The 23,508-nt window shown below is 44.9% G+C and overlaps 72 non-coding genes and 1 pseudogene across 72 annotated transcripts; all 73 read right to left on the bottom strand.

Annotated features, from left to right (window-relative positions):
- Positions 1-34: 34 nt before the first annotated feature.
- LOC148559160 (5S ribosomal RNA) lies at positions 35-153 on the bottom strand. The gene has a single exon (XR_015890918.1). It is a non-coding gene; the product is annotated as a 5S ribosomal RNA (ribosomal RNA).
- A 193-nt stretch (positions 154-346) lies between these two features.
- On the bottom strand, positions 347-465 carry LOC148559159 (5S ribosomal RNA). The gene has a single exon (XR_015891025.1). It is a non-coding gene; the product is annotated as a 5S ribosomal RNA (ribosomal RNA).
- A 211-nt stretch (positions 466-676) lies between these two features.
- On the bottom strand, positions 677-794 carry LOC148559158 (5S ribosomal RNA). The gene has a single exon (XR_015891095.1). It is a non-coding gene; the product is annotated as a 5S ribosomal RNA (ribosomal RNA).
- A 198-nt stretch (positions 795-992) lies between these two features.
- Positions 993-1,111, bottom strand: LOC148559157 (5S ribosomal RNA). Its single transcript, XR_015889115.1, has one exon. It is a non-coding gene; the product is annotated as a 5S ribosomal RNA (ribosomal RNA).
- A 196-nt stretch (positions 1,112-1,307) lies between these two features.
- LOC148559156 (5S ribosomal RNA) lies at positions 1,308-1,426 on the bottom strand. The gene has a single exon (XR_015888681.1). It is a non-coding gene; the product is annotated as a 5S ribosomal RNA (ribosomal RNA).
- Positions 1,427-1,616: 190 nt separating this feature from the next.
- Positions 1,617-1,735, bottom strand: LOC148559155 (5S ribosomal RNA). The gene has a single exon (XR_015889492.1). It is a non-coding gene; the product is annotated as a 5S ribosomal RNA (ribosomal RNA).
- Positions 1,736-1,927: 192 nt separating this feature from the next.
- On the bottom strand, positions 1,928-2,046 carry LOC148559154 (5S ribosomal RNA). Its single transcript, XR_015889114.1, has one exon. It is a non-coding gene; the product is annotated as a 5S ribosomal RNA (ribosomal RNA).
- Positions 2,047-2,239: 193 nt separating this feature from the next.
- Positions 2,240-2,358, bottom strand: LOC148559153 (5S ribosomal RNA). Its single transcript, XR_015886942.1, has one exon. It is a non-coding gene; the product is annotated as a 5S ribosomal RNA (ribosomal RNA).
- Positions 2,359-2,548: 190 nt separating this feature from the next.
- LOC148559152 (5S ribosomal RNA) lies at positions 2,549-2,667 on the bottom strand. The gene has a single exon (XR_015890471.1). It is a non-coding gene; the product is annotated as a 5S ribosomal RNA (ribosomal RNA).
- A 192-nt stretch (positions 2,668-2,859) lies between these two features.
- Positions 2,860-2,977, bottom strand: LOC148559151 (5S ribosomal RNA). The gene has a single exon (XR_015890519.1). It is a non-coding gene; the product is annotated as a 5S ribosomal RNA (ribosomal RNA).
- A 198-nt stretch (positions 2,978-3,175) lies between these two features.
- On the bottom strand, positions 3,176-3,294 carry LOC148559150 (5S ribosomal RNA). Its single transcript, XR_015890917.1, has one exon. It is a non-coding gene; the product is annotated as a 5S ribosomal RNA (ribosomal RNA).
- A 230-nt stretch (positions 3,295-3,524) lies between these two features.
- Positions 3,525-3,643, bottom strand: LOC148559149 (5S ribosomal RNA). The gene has a single exon (XR_015890315.1). It is a non-coding gene; the product is annotated as a 5S ribosomal RNA (ribosomal RNA).
- Positions 3,644-3,878: 235 nt separating this feature from the next.
- On the bottom strand, positions 3,879-3,996 carry LOC148559148 (5S ribosomal RNA). Its single transcript, XR_015891094.1, has one exon. It is a non-coding gene; the product is annotated as a 5S ribosomal RNA (ribosomal RNA).
- Positions 3,997-4,194: 198 nt separating this feature from the next.
- LOC148559147 (5S ribosomal RNA) lies at positions 4,195-4,313 on the bottom strand. Its single transcript, XR_015889113.1, has one exon. It is a non-coding gene; the product is annotated as a 5S ribosomal RNA (ribosomal RNA).
- A 194-nt stretch (positions 4,314-4,507) lies between these two features.
- On the bottom strand, positions 4,508-4,626 carry LOC148559146 (5S ribosomal RNA). Its single transcript, XR_015889111.1, has one exon. It is a non-coding gene; the product is annotated as a 5S ribosomal RNA (ribosomal RNA).
- Positions 4,627-4,823: 197 nt separating this feature from the next.
- Positions 4,824-4,942, bottom strand: LOC148559145 (5S ribosomal RNA). Its single transcript, XR_015889782.1, has one exon. It is a non-coding gene; the product is annotated as a 5S ribosomal RNA (ribosomal RNA).
- Positions 4,943-5,141: 199 nt separating this feature from the next.
- On the bottom strand, positions 5,142-5,260 carry LOC148559144 (5S ribosomal RNA). Its single transcript, XR_015890916.1, has one exon. It is a non-coding gene; the product is annotated as a 5S ribosomal RNA (ribosomal RNA).
- A 228-nt stretch (positions 5,261-5,488) lies between these two features.
- LOC148559143 (5S ribosomal RNA) lies at positions 5,489-5,607 on the bottom strand. The gene has a single exon (XR_015889464.1). It is a non-coding gene; the product is annotated as a 5S ribosomal RNA (ribosomal RNA).
- A 210-nt stretch (positions 5,608-5,817) lies between these two features.
- On the bottom strand, positions 5,818-5,936 carry LOC148559142 (5S ribosomal RNA). Its single transcript, XR_015889665.1, has one exon. It is a non-coding gene; the product is annotated as a 5S ribosomal RNA (ribosomal RNA).
- Positions 5,937-6,134: 198 nt separating this feature from the next.
- Positions 6,135-6,253, bottom strand: LOC148559141 (5S ribosomal RNA). Its single transcript, XR_015891515.1, has one exon. It is a non-coding gene; the product is annotated as a 5S ribosomal RNA (ribosomal RNA).
- A 226-nt stretch (positions 6,254-6,479) lies between these two features.
- LOC148559140 (5S ribosomal RNA) lies at positions 6,480-6,598 on the bottom strand. The gene has a single exon (XR_015889349.1). It is a non-coding gene; the product is annotated as a 5S ribosomal RNA (ribosomal RNA).
- A 213-nt stretch (positions 6,599-6,811) lies between these two features.
- LOC148559139 (5S ribosomal RNA) lies at positions 6,812-6,929 on the bottom strand. The gene has a single exon (XR_015891093.1). It is a non-coding gene; the product is annotated as a 5S ribosomal RNA (ribosomal RNA).
- A 197-nt stretch (positions 6,930-7,126) lies between these two features.
- Positions 7,127-7,245, bottom strand: LOC148559138 (5S ribosomal RNA). The gene has a single exon (XR_015889110.1). It is a non-coding gene; the product is annotated as a 5S ribosomal RNA (ribosomal RNA).
- A 203-nt stretch (positions 7,246-7,448) lies between these two features.
- Positions 7,449-7,567, bottom strand: LOC148559137 (5S ribosomal RNA; annotated as a pseudogene).
- Positions 7,568-7,793: 226 nt separating this feature from the next.
- LOC148559136 (5S ribosomal RNA) lies at positions 7,794-7,912 on the bottom strand. The gene has a single exon (XR_015889348.1). It is a non-coding gene; the product is annotated as a 5S ribosomal RNA (ribosomal RNA).
- Positions 7,913-8,118: 206 nt separating this feature from the next.
- On the bottom strand, positions 8,119-8,236 carry LOC148559135 (5S ribosomal RNA). The gene has a single exon (XR_015891092.1). It is a non-coding gene; the product is annotated as a 5S ribosomal RNA (ribosomal RNA).
- A 195-nt stretch (positions 8,237-8,431) lies between these two features.
- Positions 8,432-8,550, bottom strand: LOC148559134 (5S ribosomal RNA). The gene has a single exon (XR_015889109.1). It is a non-coding gene; the product is annotated as a 5S ribosomal RNA (ribosomal RNA).
- Positions 8,551-8,746: 196 nt separating this feature from the next.
- On the bottom strand, positions 8,747-8,865 carry LOC148559133 (5S ribosomal RNA). The gene has a single exon (XR_015890419.1). It is a non-coding gene; the product is annotated as a 5S ribosomal RNA (ribosomal RNA).
- A 192-nt stretch (positions 8,866-9,057) lies between these two features.
- LOC148559132 (5S ribosomal RNA) lies at positions 9,058-9,176 on the bottom strand. Its single transcript, XR_015889226.1, has one exon. It is a non-coding gene; the product is annotated as a 5S ribosomal RNA (ribosomal RNA).
- Positions 9,177-9,369: 193 nt separating this feature from the next.
- On the bottom strand, positions 9,370-9,488 carry LOC148559131 (5S ribosomal RNA). Its single transcript, XR_015890424.1, has one exon. It is a non-coding gene; the product is annotated as a 5S ribosomal RNA (ribosomal RNA).
- A 232-nt stretch (positions 9,489-9,720) lies between these two features.
- On the bottom strand, positions 9,721-9,839 carry LOC148559130 (5S ribosomal RNA). The gene has a single exon (XR_015890430.1). It is a non-coding gene; the product is annotated as a 5S ribosomal RNA (ribosomal RNA).
- Positions 9,840-10,020: 181 nt separating this feature from the next.
- On the bottom strand, positions 10,021-10,139 carry LOC148559129 (5S ribosomal RNA). Its single transcript, XR_015889521.1, has one exon. It is a non-coding gene; the product is annotated as a 5S ribosomal RNA (ribosomal RNA).
- Positions 10,140-10,333: 194 nt separating this feature from the next.
- On the bottom strand, positions 10,334-10,452 carry LOC148559128 (5S ribosomal RNA). The gene has a single exon (XR_015888659.1). It is a non-coding gene; the product is annotated as a 5S ribosomal RNA (ribosomal RNA).
- A 195-nt stretch (positions 10,453-10,647) lies between these two features.
- Positions 10,648-10,766, bottom strand: LOC148559127 (5S ribosomal RNA). The gene has a single exon (XR_015886931.1). It is a non-coding gene; the product is annotated as a 5S ribosomal RNA (ribosomal RNA).
- Positions 10,767-10,981: 215 nt separating this feature from the next.
- Positions 10,982-11,100, bottom strand: LOC148559126 (5S ribosomal RNA). The gene has a single exon (XR_015889891.1). It is a non-coding gene; the product is annotated as a 5S ribosomal RNA (ribosomal RNA).
- A 189-nt stretch (positions 11,101-11,289) lies between these two features.
- LOC148559125 (5S ribosomal RNA) lies at positions 11,290-11,408 on the bottom strand. Its single transcript, XR_015886920.1, has one exon. It is a non-coding gene; the product is annotated as a 5S ribosomal RNA (ribosomal RNA).
- Positions 11,409-11,625: 217 nt separating this feature from the next.
- Positions 11,626-11,744, bottom strand: LOC148559124 (5S ribosomal RNA). The gene has a single exon (XR_015888736.1). It is a non-coding gene; the product is annotated as a 5S ribosomal RNA (ribosomal RNA).
- Positions 11,745-11,965: 221 nt separating this feature from the next.
- Positions 11,966-12,084, bottom strand: LOC148559123 (5S ribosomal RNA). The gene has a single exon (XR_015889108.1). It is a non-coding gene; the product is annotated as a 5S ribosomal RNA (ribosomal RNA).
- A 181-nt stretch (positions 12,085-12,265) lies between these two features.
- On the bottom strand, positions 12,266-12,384 carry LOC148559122 (5S ribosomal RNA). The gene has a single exon (XR_015889520.1). It is a non-coding gene; the product is annotated as a 5S ribosomal RNA (ribosomal RNA).
- Positions 12,385-12,578: 194 nt separating this feature from the next.
- LOC148559121 (5S ribosomal RNA) lies at positions 12,579-12,697 on the bottom strand. Its single transcript, XR_015888658.1, has one exon. It is a non-coding gene; the product is annotated as a 5S ribosomal RNA (ribosomal RNA).
- A 195-nt stretch (positions 12,698-12,892) lies between these two features.
- LOC148559120 (5S ribosomal RNA) lies at positions 12,893-13,011 on the bottom strand. Its single transcript, XR_015886909.1, has one exon. It is a non-coding gene; the product is annotated as a 5S ribosomal RNA (ribosomal RNA).
- Positions 13,012-13,230: 219 nt separating this feature from the next.
- Positions 13,231-13,349, bottom strand: LOC148559119 (5S ribosomal RNA). The gene has a single exon (XR_015889889.1). It is a non-coding gene; the product is annotated as a 5S ribosomal RNA (ribosomal RNA).
- Positions 13,350-13,538: 189 nt separating this feature from the next.
- LOC148559118 (5S ribosomal RNA) lies at positions 13,539-13,657 on the bottom strand. Its single transcript, XR_015886898.1, has one exon. It is a non-coding gene; the product is annotated as a 5S ribosomal RNA (ribosomal RNA).
- Positions 13,658-13,872: 215 nt separating this feature from the next.
- LOC148559117 (5S ribosomal RNA) lies at positions 13,873-13,991 on the bottom strand. The gene has a single exon (XR_015888735.1). It is a non-coding gene; the product is annotated as a 5S ribosomal RNA (ribosomal RNA).
- A 220-nt stretch (positions 13,992-14,211) lies between these two features.
- Positions 14,212-14,330, bottom strand: LOC148559116 (5S ribosomal RNA). The gene has a single exon (XR_015889107.1). It is a non-coding gene; the product is annotated as a 5S ribosomal RNA (ribosomal RNA).
- Positions 14,331-14,511: 181 nt separating this feature from the next.
- Positions 14,512-14,630, bottom strand: LOC148559115 (5S ribosomal RNA). Its single transcript, XR_015889519.1, has one exon. It is a non-coding gene; the product is annotated as a 5S ribosomal RNA (ribosomal RNA).
- A 217-nt stretch (positions 14,631-14,847) lies between these two features.
- LOC148559114 (5S ribosomal RNA) lies at positions 14,848-14,966 on the bottom strand. The gene has a single exon (XR_015888657.1). It is a non-coding gene; the product is annotated as a 5S ribosomal RNA (ribosomal RNA).
- A 197-nt stretch (positions 14,967-15,163) lies between these two features.
- Positions 15,164-15,282, bottom strand: LOC148559113 (5S ribosomal RNA). Its single transcript, XR_015888726.1, has one exon. It is a non-coding gene; the product is annotated as a 5S ribosomal RNA (ribosomal RNA).
- A 195-nt stretch (positions 15,283-15,477) lies between these two features.
- On the bottom strand, positions 15,478-15,596 carry LOC148559112 (5S ribosomal RNA). Its single transcript, XR_015889895.1, has one exon. It is a non-coding gene; the product is annotated as a 5S ribosomal RNA (ribosomal RNA).
- Positions 15,597-15,791: 195 nt separating this feature from the next.
- Positions 15,792-15,910, bottom strand: LOC148559111 (5S ribosomal RNA). The gene has a single exon (XR_015886886.1). It is a non-coding gene; the product is annotated as a 5S ribosomal RNA (ribosomal RNA).
- A 243-nt stretch (positions 15,911-16,153) lies between these two features.
- On the bottom strand, positions 16,154-16,272 carry LOC148559110 (5S ribosomal RNA). The gene has a single exon (XR_015889105.1). It is a non-coding gene; the product is annotated as a 5S ribosomal RNA (ribosomal RNA).
- A 189-nt stretch (positions 16,273-16,461) lies between these two features.
- On the bottom strand, positions 16,462-16,580 carry LOC148559109 (5S ribosomal RNA). The gene has a single exon (XR_015886875.1). It is a non-coding gene; the product is annotated as a 5S ribosomal RNA (ribosomal RNA).
- Positions 16,581-16,797: 217 nt separating this feature from the next.
- LOC148559108 (5S ribosomal RNA) lies at positions 16,798-16,916 on the bottom strand. The gene has a single exon (XR_015886864.1). It is a non-coding gene; the product is annotated as a 5S ribosomal RNA (ribosomal RNA).
- Positions 16,917-17,113: 197 nt separating this feature from the next.
- Positions 17,114-17,232, bottom strand: LOC148559107 (5S ribosomal RNA). Its single transcript, XR_015888725.1, has one exon. It is a non-coding gene; the product is annotated as a 5S ribosomal RNA (ribosomal RNA).
- A 189-nt stretch (positions 17,233-17,421) lies between these two features.
- On the bottom strand, positions 17,422-17,540 carry LOC148559106 (5S ribosomal RNA). Its single transcript, XR_015886853.1, has one exon. It is a non-coding gene; the product is annotated as a 5S ribosomal RNA (ribosomal RNA).
- Positions 17,541-17,747: 207 nt separating this feature from the next.
- On the bottom strand, positions 17,748-17,866 carry LOC148559105 (5S ribosomal RNA). The gene has a single exon (XR_015888734.1). It is a non-coding gene; the product is annotated as a 5S ribosomal RNA (ribosomal RNA).
- A 207-nt stretch (positions 17,867-18,073) lies between these two features.
- LOC148559104 (5S ribosomal RNA) lies at positions 18,074-18,192 on the bottom strand. Its single transcript, XR_015889104.1, has one exon. It is a non-coding gene; the product is annotated as a 5S ribosomal RNA (ribosomal RNA).
- A 181-nt stretch (positions 18,193-18,373) lies between these two features.
- On the bottom strand, positions 18,374-18,492 carry LOC148559103 (5S ribosomal RNA). The gene has a single exon (XR_015889517.1). It is a non-coding gene; the product is annotated as a 5S ribosomal RNA (ribosomal RNA).
- A 219-nt stretch (positions 18,493-18,711) lies between these two features.
- LOC148559102 (5S ribosomal RNA) lies at positions 18,712-18,830 on the bottom strand. The gene has a single exon (XR_015888656.1). It is a non-coding gene; the product is annotated as a 5S ribosomal RNA (ribosomal RNA).
- A 197-nt stretch (positions 18,831-19,027) lies between these two features.
- Positions 19,028-19,146, bottom strand: LOC148559101 (5S ribosomal RNA). Its single transcript, XR_015888724.1, has one exon. It is a non-coding gene; the product is annotated as a 5S ribosomal RNA (ribosomal RNA).
- Positions 19,147-19,341: 195 nt separating this feature from the next.
- On the bottom strand, positions 19,342-19,460 carry LOC148559100 (5S ribosomal RNA). The gene has a single exon (XR_015888655.1). It is a non-coding gene; the product is annotated as a 5S ribosomal RNA (ribosomal RNA).
- A 194-nt stretch (positions 19,461-19,654) lies between these two features.
- LOC148559099 (5S ribosomal RNA) lies at positions 19,655-19,773 on the bottom strand. The gene has a single exon (XR_015886842.1). It is a non-coding gene; the product is annotated as a 5S ribosomal RNA (ribosomal RNA).
- A 213-nt stretch (positions 19,774-19,986) lies between these two features.
- On the bottom strand, positions 19,987-20,105 carry LOC148559098 (5S ribosomal RNA). Its single transcript, XR_015889103.1, has one exon. It is a non-coding gene; the product is annotated as a 5S ribosomal RNA (ribosomal RNA).
- Positions 20,106-20,294: 189 nt separating this feature from the next.
- LOC148559097 (5S ribosomal RNA) lies at positions 20,295-20,413 on the bottom strand. The gene has a single exon (XR_015886831.1). It is a non-coding gene; the product is annotated as a 5S ribosomal RNA (ribosomal RNA).
- Positions 20,414-20,628: 215 nt separating this feature from the next.
- On the bottom strand, positions 20,629-20,747 carry LOC148559096 (5S ribosomal RNA). The gene has a single exon (XR_015886820.1). It is a non-coding gene; the product is annotated as a 5S ribosomal RNA (ribosomal RNA).
- Positions 20,748-20,957: 210 nt separating this feature from the next.
- LOC148559095 (5S ribosomal RNA) lies at positions 20,958-21,076 on the bottom strand. The gene has a single exon (XR_015886809.1). It is a non-coding gene; the product is annotated as a 5S ribosomal RNA (ribosomal RNA).
- Positions 21,077-21,292: 216 nt separating this feature from the next.
- LOC148559094 (5S ribosomal RNA) lies at positions 21,293-21,411 on the bottom strand. The gene has a single exon (XR_015888733.1). It is a non-coding gene; the product is annotated as a 5S ribosomal RNA (ribosomal RNA).
- Positions 21,412-21,638: 227 nt separating this feature from the next.
- Positions 21,639-21,757, bottom strand: LOC148559093 (5S ribosomal RNA). Its single transcript, XR_015889102.1, has one exon. It is a non-coding gene; the product is annotated as a 5S ribosomal RNA (ribosomal RNA).
- A 181-nt stretch (positions 21,758-21,938) lies between these two features.
- Positions 21,939-22,057, bottom strand: LOC148559092 (5S ribosomal RNA). Its single transcript, XR_015889516.1, has one exon. It is a non-coding gene; the product is annotated as a 5S ribosomal RNA (ribosomal RNA).
- Positions 22,058-22,275: 218 nt separating this feature from the next.
- On the bottom strand, positions 22,276-22,394 carry LOC148559091 (5S ribosomal RNA). Its single transcript, XR_015888654.1, has one exon. It is a non-coding gene; the product is annotated as a 5S ribosomal RNA (ribosomal RNA).
- Positions 22,395-22,596: 202 nt separating this feature from the next.
- On the bottom strand, positions 22,597-22,715 carry LOC148559090 (5S ribosomal RNA). Its single transcript, XR_015886798.1, has one exon. It is a non-coding gene; the product is annotated as a 5S ribosomal RNA (ribosomal RNA).
- A 203-nt stretch (positions 22,716-22,918) lies between these two features.
- Positions 22,919-23,037, bottom strand: LOC148559089 (5S ribosomal RNA). The gene has a single exon (XR_015889101.1). It is a non-coding gene; the product is annotated as a 5S ribosomal RNA (ribosomal RNA).
- A 188-nt stretch (positions 23,038-23,225) lies between these two features.
- Positions 23,226-23,344, bottom strand: LOC148559088 (5S ribosomal RNA). Its single transcript, XR_015886787.1, has one exon. It is a non-coding gene; the product is annotated as a 5S ribosomal RNA (ribosomal RNA).
- Positions 23,345-23,508: the final 164 nt, after the last annotated feature.

Here is a 23,508-nt window from a genome sequence, read left to right as displayed (position 1 = left end):
CGACGTAAAAAAAAAAAAAAAAAAAAAAAAAAAAGAGGTGCAACACAAGGACTTCCCAGGAGGTCACCCATCCTAGTACTACTCTCGCCCAAGCACGTTTAACTGCGGAGTTCTGATGGGATCCAGTGAATTAGTGCTGGTATGATCGCACCTATTAAAATATGCGCACAGAATTATCATATGCATGTCTCGCGACGTAGGGTAAGTCGAGTTGCAAATTCCTGCGGGGCCCGTGGGAGCTTGCCTAAAATCAGGTCATTGAGACTCGCTTTAACAAAACTGTGCAAGATAGCGCCGTTTAAAGAACGAGGGTAAGCACGACGTAAAAAAAAAAAAAAAAAAAAAAGAGGTGCAACACGAGGACTTCCCAGGAAGTCACCCATCCTAGTACTACTCTCGCCCAAGCACGCTTAACTGCGGAGTTCTGATGGGATCCGTTGCATTAGTGCTGGTATGATCACACCTATTATAATATGCGCACATAATTATCATATGCATGTCTTGCGACGTAGGGTAAGTCGAGCTGCGAATCCCTGCGGGGCCCGTGCGAGCTTGCCTAAAATGAGGTCATTGAGACTCGCTTTAGCTAAACTATTCAAGATAGTGCCGTTTAAAGAACGAGGGTAGGCACGACGTAATAAAAAAAAAAAAAAAAAAAAAAAAAAAAAAAAAAAAAGAGGTGCAACACGAGGACTTCCCAGGAGGTCACCCATCCTAGTACTACTCTCGCCCAAGCACGCTTAACTGCGGATTCTGATGGGATCCGGTGCATTAGTGCTGGTATGATCGCACCTATTAAAATATGCGCACATAATTATCATATGCATGTCTCGCGACGTAGGGTAAGTCGAGTTGCGAAATCCTGCGGGGCCCGTGCGAACTTGCCTAAAATGAGGTCATTGAGACTCGCTTTAGCTAAACTATTCAAGATAGCGCCGTTTAAAGAACGAGGGTAAGCACGACGTAAAAAAAAAAAAAAAAAAAAAAAAAAAGAGGTGCAACACGAGGACTTCCCAGGAGGTCACCCATCCTAGTACTACTCTCGCCCAAGCACGCTTAACTGCGGAGTTCTGATGGGATCCGGTGAATTAGTGCTGGTATGATCGCACCTATTAAAATATGCGCACATAATTATCATATGCATGTCTCGCGACGTAGGGTAAGTCGAGTTGCAAATCCCTGCGGGGCCCGTGGGAGCTTGCCTAAAATCAGGTCATTGAGACTCGCTTTAACTAAACTGTGCAAGATAGCGCCGTTTAAAGAACGAGGGTAAGCACGACGTAAAAAAAAAAAAAAAAAAAAAAAAAGAGGTGCAACACGAGGACTTCCCAAGAGGTCACCCATCCTAGTACTACTCTCGCCCAAGCACGCTTAACTGCGGAGTTCTGATGGGATCCGGTGCATTAGTGCTGGTATGATCGCACCTATTATAATATGCGCACATAATTATCATATGCATGTCTTGCGACGTAGGGTAAGTCGAGCTGCGAATCCCTGCGGGGCCCGTGCGAGCTTGCCTAAAATGAGGTCATTGAGACTCGCTTTAGCTAAACTATTCAAGATAGCGCCGTTTAAAGAACCAGGGTAAGCACGACGTAAAAAAAAAAAAAAAAAAAGAGGTGCAACACGAGGACTTCCCAGGAGGTCACCCATCCTAGTACTACTCTCGCCCAAGCACGGTTAACTGCGGAGTTCTGATGGGATCCGGTGCATTAGTGCTGGTATGATCGCACCTATTAAAATATGCGCACATAATTATCATATGCATGTCTCGCGACGTAGGGTAAGTCGAGTTGCGAAACCCTGCGGGGCCCGTGCGAACTTGCCTAAAATGAGGTCATTGAGACTCGCTTTAGCTAAACTATTCAAGATAGCGCCGTTTAAAGAACGAGGGTAAGCACGACGTAAAAAAAAAAAAAAAAAAAAAGAGGTGCAACACGAGGACTTCCCAGGAGGTCACCCATCCTAGTACTACTCTCGCCCAAGCACGCTTAACTGCGGAGTTCTGATGGGATCCGGTGAATTAGTGCTGGTATGATCGCACCTATTAAAATATGCGCACATAATTATCATATGCATGTCTCGCGACGTAGGGTAAGTCGAGTTGCAAATCCCTGCGGGGCCCGTGGGAGCTTGCCTAAAATCAGGTCATTGAGACTCGCTTTAACTAAACTGTGCAAGATAGCGCCGTTTAAAGAACGAGGGTAAGCACGACGTAAAAAAAAAAAAAAAAAAAAAAGAGGTGCAACACGAGGACTTCCCAGGAGGTCACCCATCCTAGTACTACTCTCGCCCAAGCACGCTTAACTGCGGAGTTCTGATGGGATCCGGTGCATTAGTGCTGGTATGATCGCACCTATTATAATATGCGCACATAATTATCATATGCATGTCTTGCGACGTAGGGTAAGTCGAGCTGCGAATCCCTGCGGGGCCCGTGCGAGCTTGCCTAAAATGAGGTCATTGAGACTCGCTTTAGCTAAACTATTCAAGATAGCGCCGTTTAAAGAACCAGGGTAAGCACGACGTAAAAAAAAAAAAAAAAAAAGAGGTGCAACACGAGGACTTCCCAGGAGGTCACCCATCCTAGTACTACTCTCGCCCAAGCACGCTTAACTGCGGAGTTTTGATGGGATCCGGTGCATTAGTGCTGGTATGATCGCACCTATTAAAATATGCGCACATAATTATCATATGCATGTCTCGCGACGTAGGGTAAGTCGAGTTGCGAAACCCTGCGGGGCCCGTGCGAACTTGCCTAAAATGAGGTCATTGAGACTCGCTTTAGCTAAACTATTCAAGATAGCGCCGTTTAAAGAACGAGGGTAAGCACGACGTAAAAAAAAAAAAAAAAAAAAAGAGGTGCAACACGAGGACTTCCAGGAGGTCACCCATCCTAGTACTACTCTCGCCCAAGCACGCTTAACTGCGGAGTTCTGATGGGATCCGGTGAATTAGTGCTGGTATGATCGCACCTATTAAAATATGCGCACATAATTATCATATGCATGTCTCGCGACGTAGGGTAAGTCGAGTTGCAAATCCCTGCGGGGCCCGTGGGAGCTTGCCTAAAATCAGGTCATTGAGACTCGCTTTAACTAAACTGTGCAAGATAGCGCCGTTTAAAGAACGAGGGTAAGCACGACGTAAAAAAAAAAAAAAAAAAAAAAAAAAAGAGGTGCAACACAAGGACTTCCCAGGAGGTCACCCATCCTAGTACTACTCTCGCCCAAGCACGTTTAACTGCGGAGTTCTGATGGGATCCAGTGAATTAGTGCTGGTATGATCGCACCTATTAAAATATGCGCACAGAATTATCATATGCATGTCTCGCGACGTAGGGTAAGTCGAGTTGCAAATCCCTGCGGGGCCCGTGGGAGCTTGCCTAAAATCAGGTCATTGAGACTCGCTTTAACAAAACTGTGCAAGATAGCGCCGTTTAAAGAACGAGGGTAAGCACGACGTAAAAAAAAAAAAAAAAAAAAAAAAAAAAAAAAAAAAAAAAAAAAAAAAAAAAAAAAAAAGAGGTGCAACACGAGGACTTCCCAGGAGGTCACCCATCCTAGTACTACTCTCGCACAAGCACGCTTAACTGCGGAGTTCTGATGGGATCCGGTGCATTAGTGCTGGTATGATCGCACCTATTATAATATGCGCACATAATTATCATATGCATGTCTTGCGACGTAGGGTAAGTCGAGCTGCGAATCCCTGCGGGGCCCGTGCGAGCTTGCCTAAAATGAGGTCATTGAGACTCGCTTTAGCTAAACTATTCAAGATAGTGCCGTTTAAAGAACGAGGGTAGGCACGACGTAAAAAAAAAAAAAAAAAAAAAAAAAAAAAAAAAAAAAAAAAAAAAAAAAAAAAAAAAAAAAAAAGAGGTGCAACACGAGGACTTCCCAGGAGGTCACCCATCCTAGTACTACTCTCGCCCAAGCACGCTTAACTGCGGATTCTGATGGGATCCGGTGCATTAGTGCTGGTATGATCGCACCTATTAAAATATGCGCACATAATTATCATATGCATGTCTCGCGACGTAGGGTAAGTCGAGTTGCGAAATCCTGCGGGGCCCGTGCGAACTTGCCTAAAATGAGGTCATTGAGACTCGCTTTAGCTAAACTATTCAAGATAGCGCCGTTTAAAGAACGAGGGTAAGCACGACGTAAAAAAAAAAAAAAAAAAAAAAAAAAAGAGGTGCAACACGAGGACTTCCCAGGAGGTCACCCATCCTAGTACTACTCTCGCCCAAGCACGCTTAACTGCGGAGTTCTGATGGGATCCGGTGAATTAGTGCTGGTATGATCGCACCTATTAAAATATGCGCACATAATTATCATATGCATGTCTCGCGACGTAGGGTAAGTCGAGTTGCAAATCCCTGCGGGGCCCGTGGGAGCTTGCCTAAAATCAGGTCATTGAGACTCGCTTTAACTAAACTGTGCAAGATAGCGCCGTTTAAAGAACGAGGGTAAGCACGACGTAAAAAAAAAAAAAAAAAAAAAAAGAGGTGCAACACGAGGACTTCCCAGGAGGTCACCCATCCTAGTACTACTCTCGCCCAAGCACGCTTAACTGCGGAGTTCTGATGGGATCCGGTGAATTAGTGCTGGTATGATCGCACCTATTAAAATATGCGCACATAATTATCATATGCATGTCTCGCGACGTAGGGTAAGTCGAGTTGCAAATCCCTGCGGGGCCCGTGGGAGCTTGCCTAAAATCAGGTCATTGAGACTCGCTTTAACTAAACTGTGCAAGATAGCGCCGTTTAAAGAACGAGGGTAAGCACGACGTAAAAAAAAAAAAAAAAAAAAAAAAAAGAGGTGCAACACAAGGACTTCCCAGGAGGTCACCCATCCTAGTACTACTCTCGCCCAAGCACGCTTAACTGCGGAGTTCTGATGGGATCCGGTGAATTAGTGCTGGTATGATCGCACCTATTAAAATATGCGCACATAATTATCATATGCATGTCTCGCGACGTAGGGTAAGTCGAGTTGCAAATCCCTGCGGGGCCCGTGGGAGCTTGCCTAAAATCAGGTCATTGAGACTCGCTTTAACTAAACTGTGCAAGATAGCGCCGTTTAAAGAACGAGGGTAAGCACGACGTAAAAAAAAAAAAAAAAAAAAAAAAAAAAGAGGTGCAACACAAGGACTTCCCAGGAGGTCACCCATCCTAGTACTACTCTCGCCCAAGCACGTTTAACTGCGGAGTTCTGATGGGATCCAGTGAATTAGTGCTGGTATGATCGCACCTATTAAAATATGCGCACAGAATTATCATATGCATGTCTCGCGACGTAGGGTAAGTCGAGTTGCAAATCCCTGCGGGGCCCGTGGGAGCTTGCCTAAAATCAGGTCATTGAGACTCGCTTTAACAAAACTGTGCAAGATAGCGCCGTTTAAAGAACGTGGGTAAGCACGACGTAAAAAAAAAAAAAAAAAAAAAAAAAAAAAAAAAAAAAAAAAAAAAAAAAAAAAAAAAGAGGTGCAACACGAGGACTTCCCAGGAAGTCACCCATCCTAGTACTACTCTCGCCCAAGCACGCTTAACTGCGGAGTTCTGATGGGATCCGGTGCATTAGTGCTGGTATGATCGCACCTATTATAATATGCGCACATAATTATCATATGCATGTCTTGCGACGTAGGGTAAGTCGAGCTGCGAATCCCTGCGGGGCCCGTGCGAGCTTGCCTAAAATGAGGTCATTGAGACTCGCTTTAGCTAAACTATTCAAGATAGTGCCGTTTAAAGAACGAGGGTAGGCACGACGTAAAAAAAAAAAAAAAAAAAAAAAAAAAAAAAAAAAAAAAGAGGTGCAACACGAGGACTTCCCAGGAGGTCACCCATCCTAGTACTACTCTCACCCAAGCACGCTTAACTGCGGAGTTCTGATGGGATCCGGTGCATTAGTGCTGGTATGATCGCACCTATTAAAATATGCGCACATAATTATCATATGCATGTCTCGCGACGTAGGGTAAGTCGAGTTGCAAATCCCTGCGGGGCCCGTGGGAGCTTGCCTAAAATCAGGTCATTGAGACTCGCTTTAACTAAACTGTGCAAGATAGCGCCGTTTAAAGAACGAGGGTAAGCACGACGTAAAAAAAAAAAAAAAAAAAAAAAAAAAGAGGTGCAACACAAGGACTTCCCAGGAGGTCACCCATCCTAGTACTACTCTCGCCCAAGCACGTTTAACTGCGGAGTTCTGATGGAATCCAGTGAATTAGTGCTGGTATGATCGCACCTATTAAAATATGCGCACATAATTATCATATGCATGTCTCGCGACGTAGGGTAAGTCGAGTTGCAAATCCCTGCGGGGCCCGTGGGAGCTTGCCTAAAATCAGGTCATTGAGACTCGCTTTAACAAAACTGTGCAAGATAGCGCCGTTTAAAGAACGAGGGTAAGCACGACGTAAAAAAAAAAAAAAAAAAAAAAAAAAAAAAAAAAAAAAAAAAAAAAAAAAAAAGAGAGGTGCAACACGAGGACTTCCCAGGAGGTCACCCATCCTAGTACTACTCTCGCCCAAGCACGCTTATCTGCGGAGTTCTGATGGGATCCGGTGCATTAGTGCTGGTATGATCGCACCTATTATAATATGCGCACATAATTATCATATGCATGTCTTGCGACGTAGGGTAAGTCGAGCTGCGAATCCCTGCGGGGCCCGTGCGAGCTTGCCTAAAATGAGGTCATTGAGACTCGCTTTAGCTAAACTATTCAAGATAGTGCCGTTTAAAGAACGAGGGTAGGCACGACGTAAAAAAAAAAAAAAAAAAAAAAAAAAAAAAAAAAAAAAAAAAGAGGTGCAACACGAGGACTTCCCAGGAGGTCACCCATCCTAGTACTACTCTCGCCCAAGCACGCTTAACTGCGGATTCTGATGGGATCCGGTGCATTAGTGCTGGTATGATCGCACCTATTAAAATATGCGCACATAATTATCATATGCATGTCTCGCGACGTAGGGTAAGTCGAGTTGCGAAATCCTGCGGGGCCCGTGCGAACTTGCCTAAAATGAGGTCATTGAGACTCGCTTTAGCTAAACTATTCAAGATAGCGCCGTTTAAAGAACGAGGGTAAGCACGACGTAAAAAAAAAAAAAAAAAAAAAAAAAAGAGGTGCAACACGAGGACTTCCCAGGAGGTCACCCATCCTAGTACTACTCTCGCCCAAGCACGCTTAACTGCGGAGTTCTGATGGGATCCGGTGAATTAGTGCTGGTATGATCGCACCTATTAAAATATGCGCACATAATTATCATATGCATGTCTCGCGACGTAGGGTAAGTCGAGTTGCAAATCCCTGCGGGGCCCGTGGGAGCTTGCCTAAAATCAGGTCATTGAGACTCGCTTTAACTAAACTGTGCAAGATAGCGCCGTTTAAAGAACGAGGGTAAGCACGACGTAAAAAAAAAAAAAAAAAAAAAAAAAAAAAAAAGAGGTGCAACACAAGGACTTCCCAGGAGGTCACCCATCCTAGTACTACTCTGGCCCAAGCACGTTTAACTGCGGAGTTCTGATGGAATCCAGTGAATTAGTGCTGGTATGATCGCACCTATTAAAATATGCGCACATAATTATCATATGCATGTCTCGCGACGTAGGGTAAGTCGAGTTGCAAATCCCTGCGGGGCCCGTGGGAGCTTGCCTAAAATCAGGTCATTGAGACTCGCTTTAACAAAACTGTGCAAGATAGCGCCGTTTAAAGAACGAGGGTAAGCACGACGTAAAAAAAAAAAAAAAAAAAAAAAAAAAAAAAAAAAAAAAAAAAAAAAAAAAAAAAGAGGTGCAACACGAGGACTTCCCAGGAGGTCACCCATCCTAGTACTACTCTCGCCCAAGCACGCTTATCTGCGGAGTTCTGATGGGATCCGGTGCATTAGTGCTGGTATGATCGCACCTATTATAATATGCGCACATAATTATCATATGCATGTCTTGCGACGTAGGGTAAGTCGAGCTGCGAATCCCTGCGGGGCCCGTGCGAGCTTGCCTAAAATAAGGTCATTGAGACTCGCTTTAGCTAAACTATTCAAGATAGTGCCGTTTAAAGAACGAGGGTAGGCACGACGTAAAAAAAAAAAAAAAAAAAAAAAAAAAAAAAAAAAGAGGTGCAACACGAGGACTTCCCAGGAGGTCACCCATCCTAGTACTACTCTCGCCCAAGCACGCTTAACTGCGGATTCTGATGGGATCCGGTGCATTAGTGCTGGTATGATCGCACCTATTAAAATATGCGCACATAATTATCATATGCATGTCTCGCGACGTAGGGTAAGTCGAGTTGCGAAATCCTGCGGGGCCCGTGCGAACTTGCCTAAAATGAGGTCATTGAGACTCGCTTTAGCTAAACTATTCAAGATAGCGCCGTTTAAAGAACGAGGGTAAGCACGACGTAAAAAAAAAAAAAAAAAAAAAAAAGAGGTGCAACACGAGGACTTCCCAGGAGGTCACCCATCCTAGTACTACTCTCGCCCAAGCACGCTTAACTGCGGAGTTCTGATGGGATCCGGTGAATTAGTGCTGGTATGATCGCACCTATTAAAATATGCGCACATAATTATCATATGCATGTCTCGCGACGTAGGGTAAGTCGAGTTGCAAATCCCTGCGGGGCCCGTGGGAGCTTGCCTAAAATCAGGTCATTGAGACTCGCTTTAACTAAACTGTGCAAGATAGCGCCGTTTAAAGAACGAGGGTAAGCACGACGTAAAAAAAAAAAAAAAAAAAAAAAAAGAGGTGCAACACGAGGACTTCCCAGGAGGTCACCCATCCTAGTACTACTCTCGTCCAAGCGCGCTTAACTGCGGAGTTCTGATGGGATCCGGTGCATTAGTGCTGGTATGATCGCACCTATTATAATATGCGCACATAATTATCATATGCATGTCTTGCGACGTAGGGTAAGTCGAGCTGCGAATCCCTGCGGGGCCCGTGCGAGCTTGCCTAAAATGAGGTCATTGAGACTCGCTTTAGCTAAACTATTCAAGATAGCGCCGTTTAAAGAACGAGGGTAAGCACGACGTAAAAAAAAAAAAAAAAAAAAAGAGGTGCAACACGAGGACTTCCCTGGAGGTCACCCATCCTAGTACTACTCTCGCCCAAGCACGCTTAACTGCGGAGTTCTGATGGGATCCGGTGCATTAGTGCTGGTATGATCGCACCTATTAAAATATGCGCACATAATTATCATATGCATGTCTCGCGACGTAGGGTAAGTCGAGTTGCAAATCCCTGCGGGGCCCGTGGGAGCTTGCCTAAAATCAGGTCATTGAGACTCGCTTTAACTAAACTGTGCAAGATAGCGCCGTTTAAAGAACGAGGGTAAGCACGACGTAAAAAAAAAAAAAAAAAAAAAAGAGGTGCAACACGAGGACTTCCCAGGAGGTAACCCATCCTAGTACTACTCTCGCCCAAGCACGCTTAACTGCGGAGTTCTGATGGGATCCGTTGCATTAGTGCTGGTATGATCGCACCTATTATAATATGCGCACATAATTATCATATGCATGTCTTGCGACGTAGGGTAAGTCGAGCTGCGAATCCCTGCGGGGCCCGTGCGAGCTTGCCTAAAATGAGGTCATTGAGACTCGCTTTAGCTAAACTATTCAAGATAGCGCCGTTTAAAGAACGAGGGTAAGCACGACGTAAAAAAAAAAAAAAAAAAAAAAAAAAAAAAAAAAAAAAAAAAAAAAAAAAAAAAAAAAAAAGAGGTGCAACACGAGGACTTCCCAGGAGGTCACCCATCCTAGTACTACTCTCGCCCAAGCACGCTTAACTGCGGAGTTCTGATGGGATCTGGTGAATTAGTGCTGGTATGATCGCACCTATTAAAATATGCGCACATAATTATCATATGCATGTCTCGCGACGTAGGGTAAGTCGAGTTGCAAATCCCTGCGGGGCCCGTGGGAGCTTGCCTAAAATCAGGTCATTGAGACTCGCTTTAACTAAACTGTGCAAGATAGCGCCGTTTAAAGAACGAGGGTAAGCACGACGTAAAAAAAAAAGAGGTGCAACACGAGGACTTCCCAGGAGATCACCCATCCTAGTACTACTCTCGCCCAAGCACGCTTAACTGCGGAGTTCTGATGGGATCCGGTGCATTAGTGCTGGTATGATCGCACCTATTATAATATGCGCACATAATTATCATATGCATGTCTTGCGACGTAGGGTAAGTCGAGCTGCGAATCCCTGCGGGGCCCGTGCGAGCTTGCCTAAAATGAGGTCATTGAGACTCGCTTTAGCTAAACTATTCAAGATAGCGCCGTTTAAAGAACGAGGGTAAGCACGACGTAAAAAAAAAAAAAAAAAAAAAAAGAGGTGCAACACGAGGACTTCCCAGGAGGTCACCCATCCTAGTACTACTCTCGCCCAAGCACGCTTAACTACGGAGTTCTGATGGGATCCGGTGCATTAGTGCTGGTATGATCGCACCTATTAAAATATGCGCACATAATTATCATATGCATGTCTCGCGACGTAGGGTAAGTCGAGTTGCAAATCCCTGCGGGGCCCGTGGGAGCTTGCCTAAAATCAGGTCATTGAGACTCGCTTTAACTAAACTGTGCAAGATAGCGCCGTTTAAAGAACGAGGGTAAGCACGACGTAAAAAAAAAAAAAAAAAAAAAAAAGAGGTGCAACACGAGGACTTCCCAGGAGGTCACCCATCCTAGTACTACTCTCGCCCAAGCACGCTTAACTGCGGAGTTCTGATGGGATCCGGTGCATTAGTGCTGGTATGATCGCACCTATTATAATATGCGCACATAATTATCATATGCATGTCTTGCGACGTAGGGTAAGTCGAGCTGCGAATCCCTGCGGGGCCCGTGCGAGCTTGCCTAAAATGAGGTCATTGAGACTCGCTTTAGCTAAACTATTCAAGATAGTGCCGTTTAAAGAACGAGCGTAGGCACGACGTAAAAAAAAAAAAAAAAAAAAAAAAAAAAAAAAAAAAAAAAAAAAGAGGTGCAACACGAGGACTTCCCAGGAGGTCACCCATCCTAGTACTACTCTCGCCCAAACACGCTTAACTGCGGAGTTCTGATGGGATCCGGTGAATTAGTGCTGGTATGATCGCACCTATTAAAATATGCGCACATAATTATCATATGCATGTCTCGCGACATAGGGTAAGTCGAGTTGCAAATCCCTGCGGGGCCCGTGCGAGCTTGCCTAAAATCAGGTCATTGAGACTCGCTTTAACTAAACTGTGCAAGATAGCGCCGTTTAAAGAACGAGGGTAAGCACGACGTAAAAAAAAAAAAAAAAAAGAGGTGCAACACGAGGACTTCCCAGGAGGTCACCCATCCTAGTACTACTCTCGCCCAAGCACGCTTAACTGCGGAGTTCTGATGGGATCCGGTGCATTAGTGCTGGTATGATCGCACCTATTATAATATGCGCACATAATTATCATATGCATGTCTTGCGACGTAGGGTAAGTCGAGCTGCGAATCCCTGCGGGGCCCGTGCGAGCTTGCCTAAAATGAGGTCATTGAGACTCGCTTTAGCTAAACTATTCAAGATAGTGCCGTTTAAAGAACGAGGGTAGGCACGACGTAAAAAAAAAAAAAAAAAAAAAAAAAAAAAAAAAAAAAAAAAAAAAAGAAGTGCAACACGAGGACTTCCCAGGAGGTCACCCATCCTAGTACTACTCTCGCCCAAGCACGCTTAACTGCGGAGTTCTGATGGGATCCGGTGCATTAGTGCTGGTATGATCGCACCTATTAAAATATGCGCACATAATTATCATATGCATGTCTCGCGACGTAGGGTAAGTCGAGTTGCGAAACCCTGCGGGGCCCGTGCGAACTTGCCTAAAATGAGGTCATTGAGACTCGCTTTAGCTAAACTATTCAAGATAGCGCCGTTTAAAGAACGAGGGTAAGCACGACGTAAAAAAAAAAAAAAAAAAAAAAAAAAAAAAAAAAAAAAAAAAAAAAAAAAGAGGTGCAACACGAGGACTTCCCAGGAGGTCACCCATCCTAGTACTACTCTCGCCCAAGCACGCTTAACTGCGGAGTTCTGATGGGATCCGGTGAATTAGTGCTGGTATGATCGCACCTATTAAAATATGCGCACATAATTATCATATGCATGTCTCGCGACGTAGGGTAAGTCGAGTTGCAAATCCCTGCGGGGCCCGTGGGAGCTTGCCTAAAATCAGGTCATTGAGACTCGCTTTAACTAAACTGTGCAAGATAGCGCCGTTTAAAGAACGAGGGTAAGCACGACGTAAAAAAAAAAGAGGTGCAACACGAGGACTTCCCAGGAGATCACCCATCCTAGTACTACTCTCGCCCAAGCACGCTTAACTGCGGAGTTCTGATGGGATCCGGTGCATTAGTGCTGGTATGATCGCACCTATTATAATATGCGCACATAATTATCATATGCATGTCTTGCGACGTAGGGTAAGTCGAGCTGCGAATCCCTGCGGGGCCCGTGCGAGCTTGCCTAAAATGAGGTCATTGAGACTCGCTTTAGCTAAACTATTCAAGATAGCGCCGTTTAAAGAACGAGGGTAAGCACGACGTAAAAAAAAAAAAAAAAAAAAAAAGAGGTGCAACACGAGGACTTCCCAGGAGGTCACCCATCCTAGTACTACTCTCGCCCAAGCACGCTTAACTACGGAGTTCTGATGGGATCCGGTGCATTAGTGCTGGTATGATCGCACCTATTAAAATATGCGCACATAATTATCATATGCATGTCTCGCGACGTAGGGTAAGTCGAGTTGCAAATCCCTGCGGGGCCCGTGGGAGCTTGCCTAAAATCAGGTCATTGAGACTCGCTTTAACTAAACTGTGCAAGATAGCGCCGTTTAAAGAACGAGGGTAAGCACGACGTAAAAAAAAAAAAAAAAAAAAAAAAGAGGTGCAACACGAGGACTTCCCAGGAGGTCACCCATCCTAGTACTACTCTCGCCCAAGCACGCTTAACTGCGGAGTTCTGATGGGATCCGGTGCATTAGTGCTGGTATGATCGCACCTATTATAATATGCGCACATAATTATCATATGCATGTCTTGCGACGTAGGGTAAGTCGAGCTGCGAATCCCTGCGGGGCCCGTGCGAGCTTGCCTAAAATGAGGTCATTGAGACTCGCTTTAGCTAAACTATTCAAGATAGTGCCGTTTAAAGAACGAGCGTAGGCACGACGTAAAAAAAAAAAAAAAAAAAAAAAAAAAAAAAAAAAAAAAAAAAAAAAAGAGGTGCAACACGAGGACTTCCCAGGAGGTCACCCATCCTAGTACTACTCTCGCCCAAACACGCTTAACTGCGGAGTTCTGATGGGATCCGGTGAATTAGTGCTGGTATGATCGCACCTATTAAAATATGCGCACATAATTATCATATGCATGTCTCGCGACATAGGGTAAGTCGAGTTGCAAATCCCTGCGGGGCCCGTGCGAGCTTGCCTAAAATCAGGTCATTGAGACTCGCTTTAACTAAACTGTGCAAGATAGCGCCGTTTAAAGAACGAGGGTAAGCACGACGTAAAAAAAAAAAAAAAAAAGAGGTGCAACACGAGGACTTCCCAGGAGGTCACCCATCCTAGTACTACTCTCGCCCAAGCACGCTTAACTGCGGAGTTCTGATGGGATCCGGTGCATTAGTGCTGGTATGATCGCACCTATTATAATATGCGCACATAATTATCATATGCATGTCTTGCGACGTAGGGTAAGTCGAGCTGCGAATCCCTGCGGGGCCCGTGCGAGCTTGCCTAAAATGAGGTCATTGAGACTCGCTTTAGCTAAACTATTCAAGATAGTGCCGTTTAAAGAACGAGGGTAGGCACGACGTAAAAAAAAAAAAAAAAAAAAAAAAAAAAAAAAAAAAAAAAAAAAGAAGTGCAACACGAGGACTTCCCAGGAGGTCACCCATCCTAGTACTACTCTCGCCCAAGCACGCTTAACTGCGGAGTTCTGATGGGATCCGGTGCATTAGTGCTGGTATGATCGCACCTATTAAAATATGCGCACATAATTATCATATGCATGTCTCGCGACGTAGGGTAAGTCGAGTTGCGAAACCCTGCGGGGCCCGTGCGAACTTGCCTAAAATGAGGTCATTGAGACTCGCTTTAGCTAAACTATTCAAGATAGCGCCGTTTAAAGAACGAGGGTAAGCACGACGTAAAAAAAAAAAAAAAAAAAAAAAAAAAAAAAAAAAAAAAAAAAAAAAAAGAGGTGCAACACGAGGACTTCCCAGGAGGTCACCCATCCTAGTACTACTCTCGCCCAAGCACGCTTAACTGCGGAGTTCTGATGGGATCCGGTGAATTAGTGCTGGTATGATCGCACCTATTAAAATATGCGCACATAATTATCATATGCATGTCTCGCGACGTAGGGTAAGTCGAGTTGCAAATCCCTGCGGGGCCCGTGGGAGCTTGCCTAAAATCAGGTCATTGAGACTCGCTTTAACTAAACTGTGCAAGATAGCGCCGTTTAAAGAACGAGGGTAAGCACGACGTAAAAAAAAAAGAGGTGCAACACGAGGACTTCCCAGGAGATCACCCATCCTAGTACTACTCTCGCCCAAGCACGCTTAACTGCGGAGTTCTGATGGGATCCGGTGCATTAGTGCTGGTATGATCGCACCTATTATAATATGCGCACATAATTATCATATGCATGTCTTGCGACGTAGGGTAAGTCGAGCTGCGAATCCCTGCGGGGCCCGTGCGAGCTTGCCTAAAATGAGGTCATTGAGACTCGCTTTAGCTAAACTATTCAAGATAGCGCCGTTTAAAGAACGAGGGTAAGCACGACGTAAAAAAAAAAAAAAAAAAAAAAAAAAAAAAAAAAAAAAAAAAAAAAGAGGTGCAACACGAGGACTTCCCAGGAGGTCACCCATCCTAGTACTACTCTCGCCCAAGCACGCTTAACTACGGAGTTCTGATGGGATCCGGTGCATTAGTGCTGGTATGATCGCACCTATTAAAATATGCGCACATAATTATCATATGCATGTCTCGCGACGTAGGGTAAGTCGAGTTGCAAATCCCTGCGGGGCCCGTGGGAGCTTGCCTAAAATCAGGTCATTGAGACTCGCTTTAACTAAACTGTGCAAGATAGCGCCGTTTAAAGAACGAGGGTAAGCACGACGTAAAAAAAAAAAAAAAAAAAAAAAAAAGAGGTGCAACACGAGGACTTCCCAGGAGGTCACCCATCCTAGTACTACTCTCGCCCAAGCACGCTTAACTGCGGAGTTCTGATGGGATCCGGTGCATTAGTGCTGGTATGATTGCACCTATTATAATATGCGCACATAATTATCATATGCATGTCTTGCGACGTAGGGTAAGTCGAGCTGCGAATCCCTGCGGGGCCAGTGCGAGCTTGCCTAAAATGAGGTCATTGAGACTCGCTTTAGCTAAACTATTCAAGATAGCGCCGTTTAAAGAACGAGGGTAAGCACGACGTAAAAAAAAAAAAAAAAAAAAAAAAGAGGTGCAACACGAGGACTTCCCAGGAGGTCACCCATCCTAGTACTACTCTTGCCCAAGCACGCTTAACTACGGAGTTCTGATGGGATCCGGTGCATTAGTGCTGGTATGATCGCACCTATTAAAATATGCGCACATAATTATCATATGCATGTCTCGCGACGTAGGGTAAGTCGAGTTGCAAATCCCTGCGGGGCCCGTGGGAGCTTGCCTAAAATCAGGTCATTGAGACTCGCTTTAACTAAACTGTGCAAGATAGCGCCGTTTAAAGAACGAGGGTAAGCACGACGTAAAAAAAAAAAAAAAAAAAAAAAAGAGGTGCAACACGAGGACTTCCCAGGAGGTCACCCATCCTAGTACTACTCTCGCCCAAGCACGCTTAACTGCGGAGTTCTGATGGGATCCGGTGCATTAGTGCTGGTATGATCGCACCTATTATAATATGCGCACATAATTATCATATGCATGTCTTGCGACGTAGGGTAAGTCGAGCTGCGAATCCCTGCGGGGCCCGTGCGAGCTTGCCTAAAATGAGGTCATTGAGACTCGCTTTAGCTAAACTATTCAAGATAGTGCCGTTTAAAGAACGAGCGTAGGCACGACGTAAAAAAAAAAAAAAAAAAAAAAAAAAAAAAAAAAAAAAAAAAAAAAAAAAAAAAAAAAAAAAAAAAAAAAAAGAGGTGCAACACGAGGACTTCCCAGGAGGTCACCCATCCTAGTACTACTCTCGCCCAAGCACGCTTAACTGCGGAGTTCTGATGGGATCCGGTGAATTAGTGCTGGTATGATCGCACCTATTAAAATATGCGCACATAATTATCATATGCATGTCTCGTGACATAGGGTAAGTCGAGTTGCAAATCCCTGCGGGGCCCGTGCGAGCTTGCCTAAAATCAGGTCATTGAGACTCGCTTTAACTAAACTGTGCAAGATAGCGCCGTTTAAAGAACGAGGGTAAGCACGACGTAAAAAAAAAAAAAAAAAAGAGGTGCAACACGAGGACTTCCCAGGAGGTCACCCATCCTAGTACTACTCTCGCCCAAGCACGCTTAACTGCGGAGTTCTGATGGGATCCGGTGCATTAGTGCTGGTATGATCGCACCTATTATAATATGCGCACATAATTATCATATGCATGTCTTGCGACGTAGGGTAAGTCGAGCTGCGAATCCCTGCGGGGCCCGTGCGAGCTTGCCTAAAATGAGGTCATTGAGACTCGCTTTAGCTAAACTATTCAAGATAGTGCCGTTTAAAGAACGAGGGTAGGCACGACGTAAAAAAAAAAAAAAAAAAAAAAAAAAAAAAAAAAAAAAAAAAAAAAGAGGTGCAACACGAGGACTTCCCAGGAGGTCACCCATCCTAGTACTACTCTCGCCCAAGCACGCTTAACTGCGGAGTTCTGATGGGATCCGGTGCATTAGTGCTGGTATGATCGCACCTATTAAAATATGCGCACATAATTATCATATGCATGTCTCGCGACGTAGGGTAAGTCGAGTTGCGAAACCCTGCGGGGCCCGTGCGAACTTGCCTAAAATGAGGTCATTGAGACTCGCTTTAGCTAAACTATTCAAGATAGCGCCGTTTAAAGAACGAGGGTAAGCACGACGTAAAAAAAAAAAAAAAAAAAAAAAAAAGAGGTGCAACACGAGGACTTCCCAGGAGGTCACCCATCCTAGTACTACTCTCGCCCAAGCACGCTTAACTGCGGAGTTCTGATGGGATCCGGTGCATTAGTGCTGGTATGATTGCACCTATTATAATATGCGCACATAATTATCATATGCATGTCTTGCGACGTAGGGTAAGTCGAGCTGCGAATCCCTGCGGGGCCAGTGCGAGCTTGCCTAAAATGAGGTCATTGAGACTCGCTTTAGCTAAACTATTCAAGATAGCGCCGTTTAAAGAACGAGGGTAAGCACGACGTAAAAAAAAAAAAAAAAAAGAGGTGCAACACGAGGACTTCCCAGGAGGTCACCCATCCTAGTACTACTCTCGCCCAAGCACGCTTAACTGCGGAGTTCTGATGGGATCCGGTGCATTAGTGCTGGTATGATCGCACCTATTATAATATGCGCACATAATTATCATATGCATGTCTTGCGACGTAGGGTAAGTCGAGCTGCGAATCCCTGCGGGGCCCGTGCGAGCTTGCCTAAAATGAGGTCATTGAGACTCGCTTTAGCTAAACTATTCAAGATAGTGCCGTTTAAAGAACGAGGGTAGGCACGACGTAAAAAAAAAAAAAAAAAAAAAAAAAAAAAAAAAAAAGAAGTGCAACACGAGGACTTCCCAGGAGGTCACCCATCCTAGTACTACTCTCGCCCAAGCACGCTTAACTGCGGAGTTCTGATGGGATCCGGTGCATTAGTGCTGGTATGATCGCACCTATTAAAATATGCGCACATAATTATCATATGCATGTCTCGCGACGTAGGGTAAGTCGAGTTGCGAAACCCTGCGGGGCCCGTGCGAACTTGCCTAAAATGAGGTCATTGAGACTCGCTTTAGCTAAACTATTCAAGATAGCGCCGTTTAAAGAACGAGGGTAAGCACGACGTAAAAAAAAAAAAAAAAAAAAAAAAAAAAAAAAAAAAGAGGTGCAACACGAGGACTTCCCAGGAGGTCACCCATCCTAGTACTACTCTCGCCCAAGCACGCTTAACTGCGGAGTTCTGATGGGATCCGGTGAATTAGTGCTGGTATGATCGCACCTATTAAAATATGCGCACATAATTATCATATGCATGTCTCGCGACGTAGGGTAAGTCGAGTTGCAAATCCCTGCGGGGCCCGTGGGAGCTTGCCTAAAATCAGGTCATTGAGACTCGCTTTAACTAAACTGTGCAAGATAGCGCCGTTTAAAGAACGAGGGTAAGCACGACGTAAAAAAAAAAGAGGTGCAACACGAGGACTTCCCAGGAGATCACCCATCCTAGTACTACTCTCGCCCAAGCACGCTTAACTGCGGAGTTCTGATGGGATCCGGTGCATTAGTGCTGGTATGATCGCACCTATTATAATATGCGCACATAATTATCATATGCATGTCTTGCGACGTAGGGTAAGTCGAGCTGCGAATCCCTGCGGGGCCCGTGCGAGCTTGCCTAAAATGAGGTCATTGAGACTCGCTTTAGCTAAACTATTCAAGATAGCGCCGTTTAAAGAACGAGGGTAAGCACGACGTAAAAAAAAAAAAAAAAAAAAAAAAAAAAAAAAAAAAAAAAAAAAAAAAGAGGTGCAACACGAGGACTTCCCAGGAGGTCACCCATCCTAGTACTACTCTCGCCCAAGCACGCTTAACTACGGAGTTCTGATGGGATCCGGTGCATTAGTGCTGGTATGATCGCACCTATTAAAATATGCGCACATAATTATCATATGCATGTCTCGCGACGTAGGGTAAGTCGAGTTGCAAATCCCTGCGGGGCCCGTGGGAGCTTGCCTAAAATCAGGTCATTGAGACTCGCTTTAACTAAACTGTGCAAGATAGCGCCGTTTAAAGAACGAGGGTAAGCACGACGTAAAAAAAAAAAAAAAAAAAAAAAAAAGAGGTGCAACACGAGGACTTCCCAGGAGGTCACCCATCCTAGTACTACTCTCGCCCAAGCACGCTTAACTGCGGAGTTCTGATGGGATCCGGTGCATTAGTGCTGGTATGATTGCACCTATTATAATATGCGCACATAATTATCATATGCATGTCTTGCGACGTAGGGTAAGTCGAGCTGCGAATCCCTGCAGGGCCAGTGCGAGCTTGCCTAAAATGAGGTCATTGAGACTCGCTTTAGCTAAACTATTCAAGATAGCGCCGTTTAAAGAACGAGGGTAAGCACGACGTAAAAAAAAAAAAAAAAAAAAAAAAGAGGTGCAACACGAGGACTTCCCAGGAGGTCACCCATCCTAGTACTACTCTCGCCCAAGCACGCTTAACTACGGAGTTCTGATGGGATCCGGTGCATTAGTGCTGGTATGATCGCACCTATTAAAATATGCGCACATAATTATCATATGCATGTCTCGCGACGTAGGGTAAGTCGAGTTGCAAATCCCTGCGGGGCCCGTGGGAGCTTGCCTAAAATCAGGTCATTGAGACTCGCTTTAACTAAACTGTGCAAGATAGCGCCGTTTAAAGAACGAGGGTAAGCACGACGTAAAAAAAAAAAAAAAAAAAAAAAGAGGTGCAACACGAGGACTTCCCAGGAGGTCACCCATCCTAGTACTACTCTCGCCCAAGCACGCTTAACTGCGGAGTTCTGATGGGATCCGGTGCATTAGTGCTGGTATGATCGCACCTATTATAATATGCGCACATAATTATCATATGCATGTCTTGCGACGTAGGGTAAGTCGAGCTGCGAATCCCTGCGGGGCCCGTGCGAGCTTGCCTAAAATGAGGTCATTGAGACTCGCTTTAGCTAAACTATTCAAGATAGTGCCGTTTAAAGAACGAGCGTAGGCACGACGTAAAAAAAAAAAAAAAAAAAAAAAAAAAAAAAAAAAAAAAAAAGAGGTGCAACACGAGGACTTCCCAGGAGGTCACCCATCCTAGTACTACTCTCGCCCAAGCACGCTTAACTGCGGAGTTCTGATGGGATCCGGTGAATTAGTGCTGGTATGATCGCACCTATTAAAATATGCGCACATAATTATCATATGCATGTCTCGTGACATAGGGTAAGTCGAGTTGCAAATCCCTGCGGGGCCCGTGCGAGCTTGCCTAAAATCAGGTCATTGAGACTCGCTTTAACTAAACTGTGCAAGATAGCGCCGTTTAAAGAACGAGGGTAAGCACGACGTAAAAAAAAAAAAAAAAAAGAGGTGCAACACGAGGACTTCCCAGGAGGTCACCCATCCTAGTACTACTCTCGCCCAAGCACGCTTAACTGCGGAGTTCTGATGGGATCCGGTGCATTAGTGCTGGTATGATCGCACCTATTATAATATGCGCACATAATTATCATATGCATGTCTTGCGACGTAGGGTAAGTCGAGCTGCGAATCCCTGCGGGGCCCGTGCGAGCTTGCCTAAAATGAGGTCATTGAGACTCGCTTTAGCTAAACTATTCAAGATAGTGCCGTTTAAAGAACGAGGGTAGGCACGACGTAAAAAAAAAAAAAAAAAAAAAAAAAAAAAAAAAAAAAAAAAAAAGAGGTGCAACACGAGGACTTCCCAGGAGGTCACCCATCCTAGTACTACTCTCGCCCAAGCACGCTTAACTGCGGAGTTCTGATGGGATCCGGTGCATTAGTGCTGGTATGATCGCACCTATTAAAATATGCGCACATAATTATCATATGCATGTCTCGCGACGTAGGGTAAGTCGAGTTGCGAAACCCTGCGGGGCCCGTGCGAACTTGCCTAAAATGAGGTCATTGAGACTCGCTTTAGCTAAACTATTCAAGATAGCGCCGTTTAAAGAACGAGGGTAAGCACGACGTAAAAAAAAAAAAAAAAAAAAAAAAAAAAAAAAAAAAAAAGAGGTGCAACACGAGGACTTCCCAGGAGGTCACCCATCCTAGTACTACTCTCGCCCAAGCACGCTTAACTGCGGAGTTCTGATGGGATCCGGTGCATTAGTGCTGGTATGATCGCACCTATTATAATATGCGCACATAATTATCATATGCATGTCTTGCGACGTAGGGTAAGTTGAGCTGCGAATCCCTGCGGGGCCCGTGCGAGCTTGCCTAAAATGAGGTCATTGAGACTCGCTTTAGCTAAACTATTCAAGATAGTGCCGTTTAAAGAACGAGGGTAGGCACGACGTAAAAAAAAAAAAAAAAAAAAAAAAAAAAAAAAAAAAAAAAAAAAAGAAGTGCAACACGAGGACTTCCCAGGAGGTCACCCATCCTAGTACTACTCTCGCCCAAGCACGCTTAACTGCGGAGTTCTGATGGGATCCGGTGCATTAGTGCTGGTATGATCGCACCTATTAAAATATGCGCACATAATTATCATATGCATGTCTCGCGACGTAGGGTAAGTCGAGTTGCGAAACCCTGCGGGGCCCGTGCGAACTTGCCTAAAATGAGGTCATTGAGACTCGCTTTAGCTAAACTATTCAAGATAGCGCCGTTTAAAGAACGAGGGTAAGCACGACGTAAAAAAAAAAAAAAAAAAAAAAAAAAAAAAAAGAAAAAAAAAAAAAAAAAAAAAAAGAGGTGCAACACGAGGACTTCCCAGGAGGTCACCCATCCTAGTACTACTCTCGCCCAAGCACGCTTAACTGCGGAGTTCTGATGGGATCCGGTGAATTAGTGCTGGTATGATCGCACCTATTAAAATATGCGCACATAATTATCATATGCATGTCTCGCGACGTAGGGTAAGTCGAGTTGCAAATCCCTGCGGGGCCCGTGGGAGCTTGCCTAAAATCAGGTCATTGAGACTCGCTTTAACTAAACTGTGCAAGATAGCGCCGTTTAAAGAACGAGGGTAAGCACGACGTAAAAAAAAAAGAGGTGCAACACGAGGACTTCCCAGGAGATCACCCATCCTAGTACTACTCTCGCCCAAGCACGCTTAACTGCGGAGTTCTGATGGGATCCGGTGCATTAGTGCTGGTATGATCGCACCTATTATAATATGCGCACATAATTATCATATGCATGTCTTGCGACGTAGGGTAAGTCGAGCTGCGAATCCCTGCGGGGCCCGTGCGAGCTTGCCTAAAATGAGGTCATTGAGACTCGCTTTAGCTAAACTATTCAAGATAGCGCCGTTTAAAGAACGAGGGTAAGCACGACGTAAAAAAAAAAAAAAAAAAAAAAAAAAAAAAAAAAAAAAAAAAAAAAAGAGGTGCAACACGAGGACTTCCCAGGAGGTCACCCATCCTAGTACTACTCTCGCCCAAGCACGCTTAACTACGGAGTTCTGATGGGATCCGGTGCATTAGTGCTGGTATGATCGCACCTATTAAAATATGCGCACATAATTATCATATGCATGTCTCGCGACGTAGGGTAAGTCGAGTTGCAAATCCCTGCGGGGCCCGTGGGAGCTTGCCTAAAATCAGGTCATTGAGACTCGCTTTAACTAAACTGTGCAAGATAGCGCCGTTTAAAGAACGAGGGTAAGCACGACGTAAAAAAAAAAAAAAAAAAAAAAAAAAAAAAAGAGGTGCAACACGAGGACTTCCCAGGAGGTCACCCATCCTAGTACTACTCTCGCCCAAGCACGCTTAACTGCGGAGTTCTGATGGGATCCGGTGCATTAGTGCTGGTATGATCGCACCTATTATAATATGCGCACATAATTATCATATGCATGTCTTGCGACGTAGGGTAAGTCGAGCTGCGAATCCCTGCGGGGCCCGTGCGAGCTTGCCTAAAATGAGGTCATTGAGACTCGCTTTAGCTAAACTATTCAAGATAGTGCCGTTTAAAGAACGAGCGTAGGCACGACGTAAAAAAAAAAAAAAAAAAAAAAAAAAAAAAAAGAGGTGCAACACGAGGACTTCCCAGGAGGTCACCCATCCTAGTACTACTCTCGCCCAAGCACGCTTAACTGCGGAGTTCTGATGGGATCCGGTGAATTAGTGCTGGTATGATCGCACCTATTAAAATATGCGCACATAATTATCATATGCATGTCTCGCGACATAGGGTAAGTCGAGTTGCAAATCCCTGCGGGGCCCGTGCGAGCTTGCCTAAAATCAGGTCATTGAGACTCGCTTTAACTAAACTGTGCAAGATAGCGCCGTTTAAAGAACGAGGGTAAGCACGACGTAAAAAAAAAAAAAAAAAGAGGTGCAACACGAGGACTTCCCAGGAGGTCACCCATCCTAGTACTACTCTCGCCCAAGCACGCTTAACTGCGGAGTTCTGATGGGATCCGGTGCATTAGTGCTGGTATGATCGCACCTATTATAATATGCGCACATAATTATCATATGCATGTCTTGCGACGTAGGGTAAGTCGAGCTGCGAATCCCTGCGGGGCCCGTGCGAGCTTGCCTAAAATGAGGTCATTGAGACTCGCTTTAGCTAAACTATTCAAGATAGTGCCGTTTAAAGAACGAGGGTAGGC

The sequence above is a fragment of the Arachis ipaensis genome, chromosome B6 (genome assembly GCF_059453495.1).
Source record: "Arachis ipaensis isolate K30076 ecotype BB chromosome B6, ASM5945349v1, whole genome shotgun sequence".
Taxonomy (NCBI): domain Eukaryota; kingdom Viridiplantae; phylum Streptophyta; class Magnoliopsida; order Fabales; family Fabaceae; genus Arachis; species Arachis ipaensis.
Note: the sequence above shows the minus strand (reverse complement) of the source record. Positions and strands in the feature narration are given on the sequence as shown.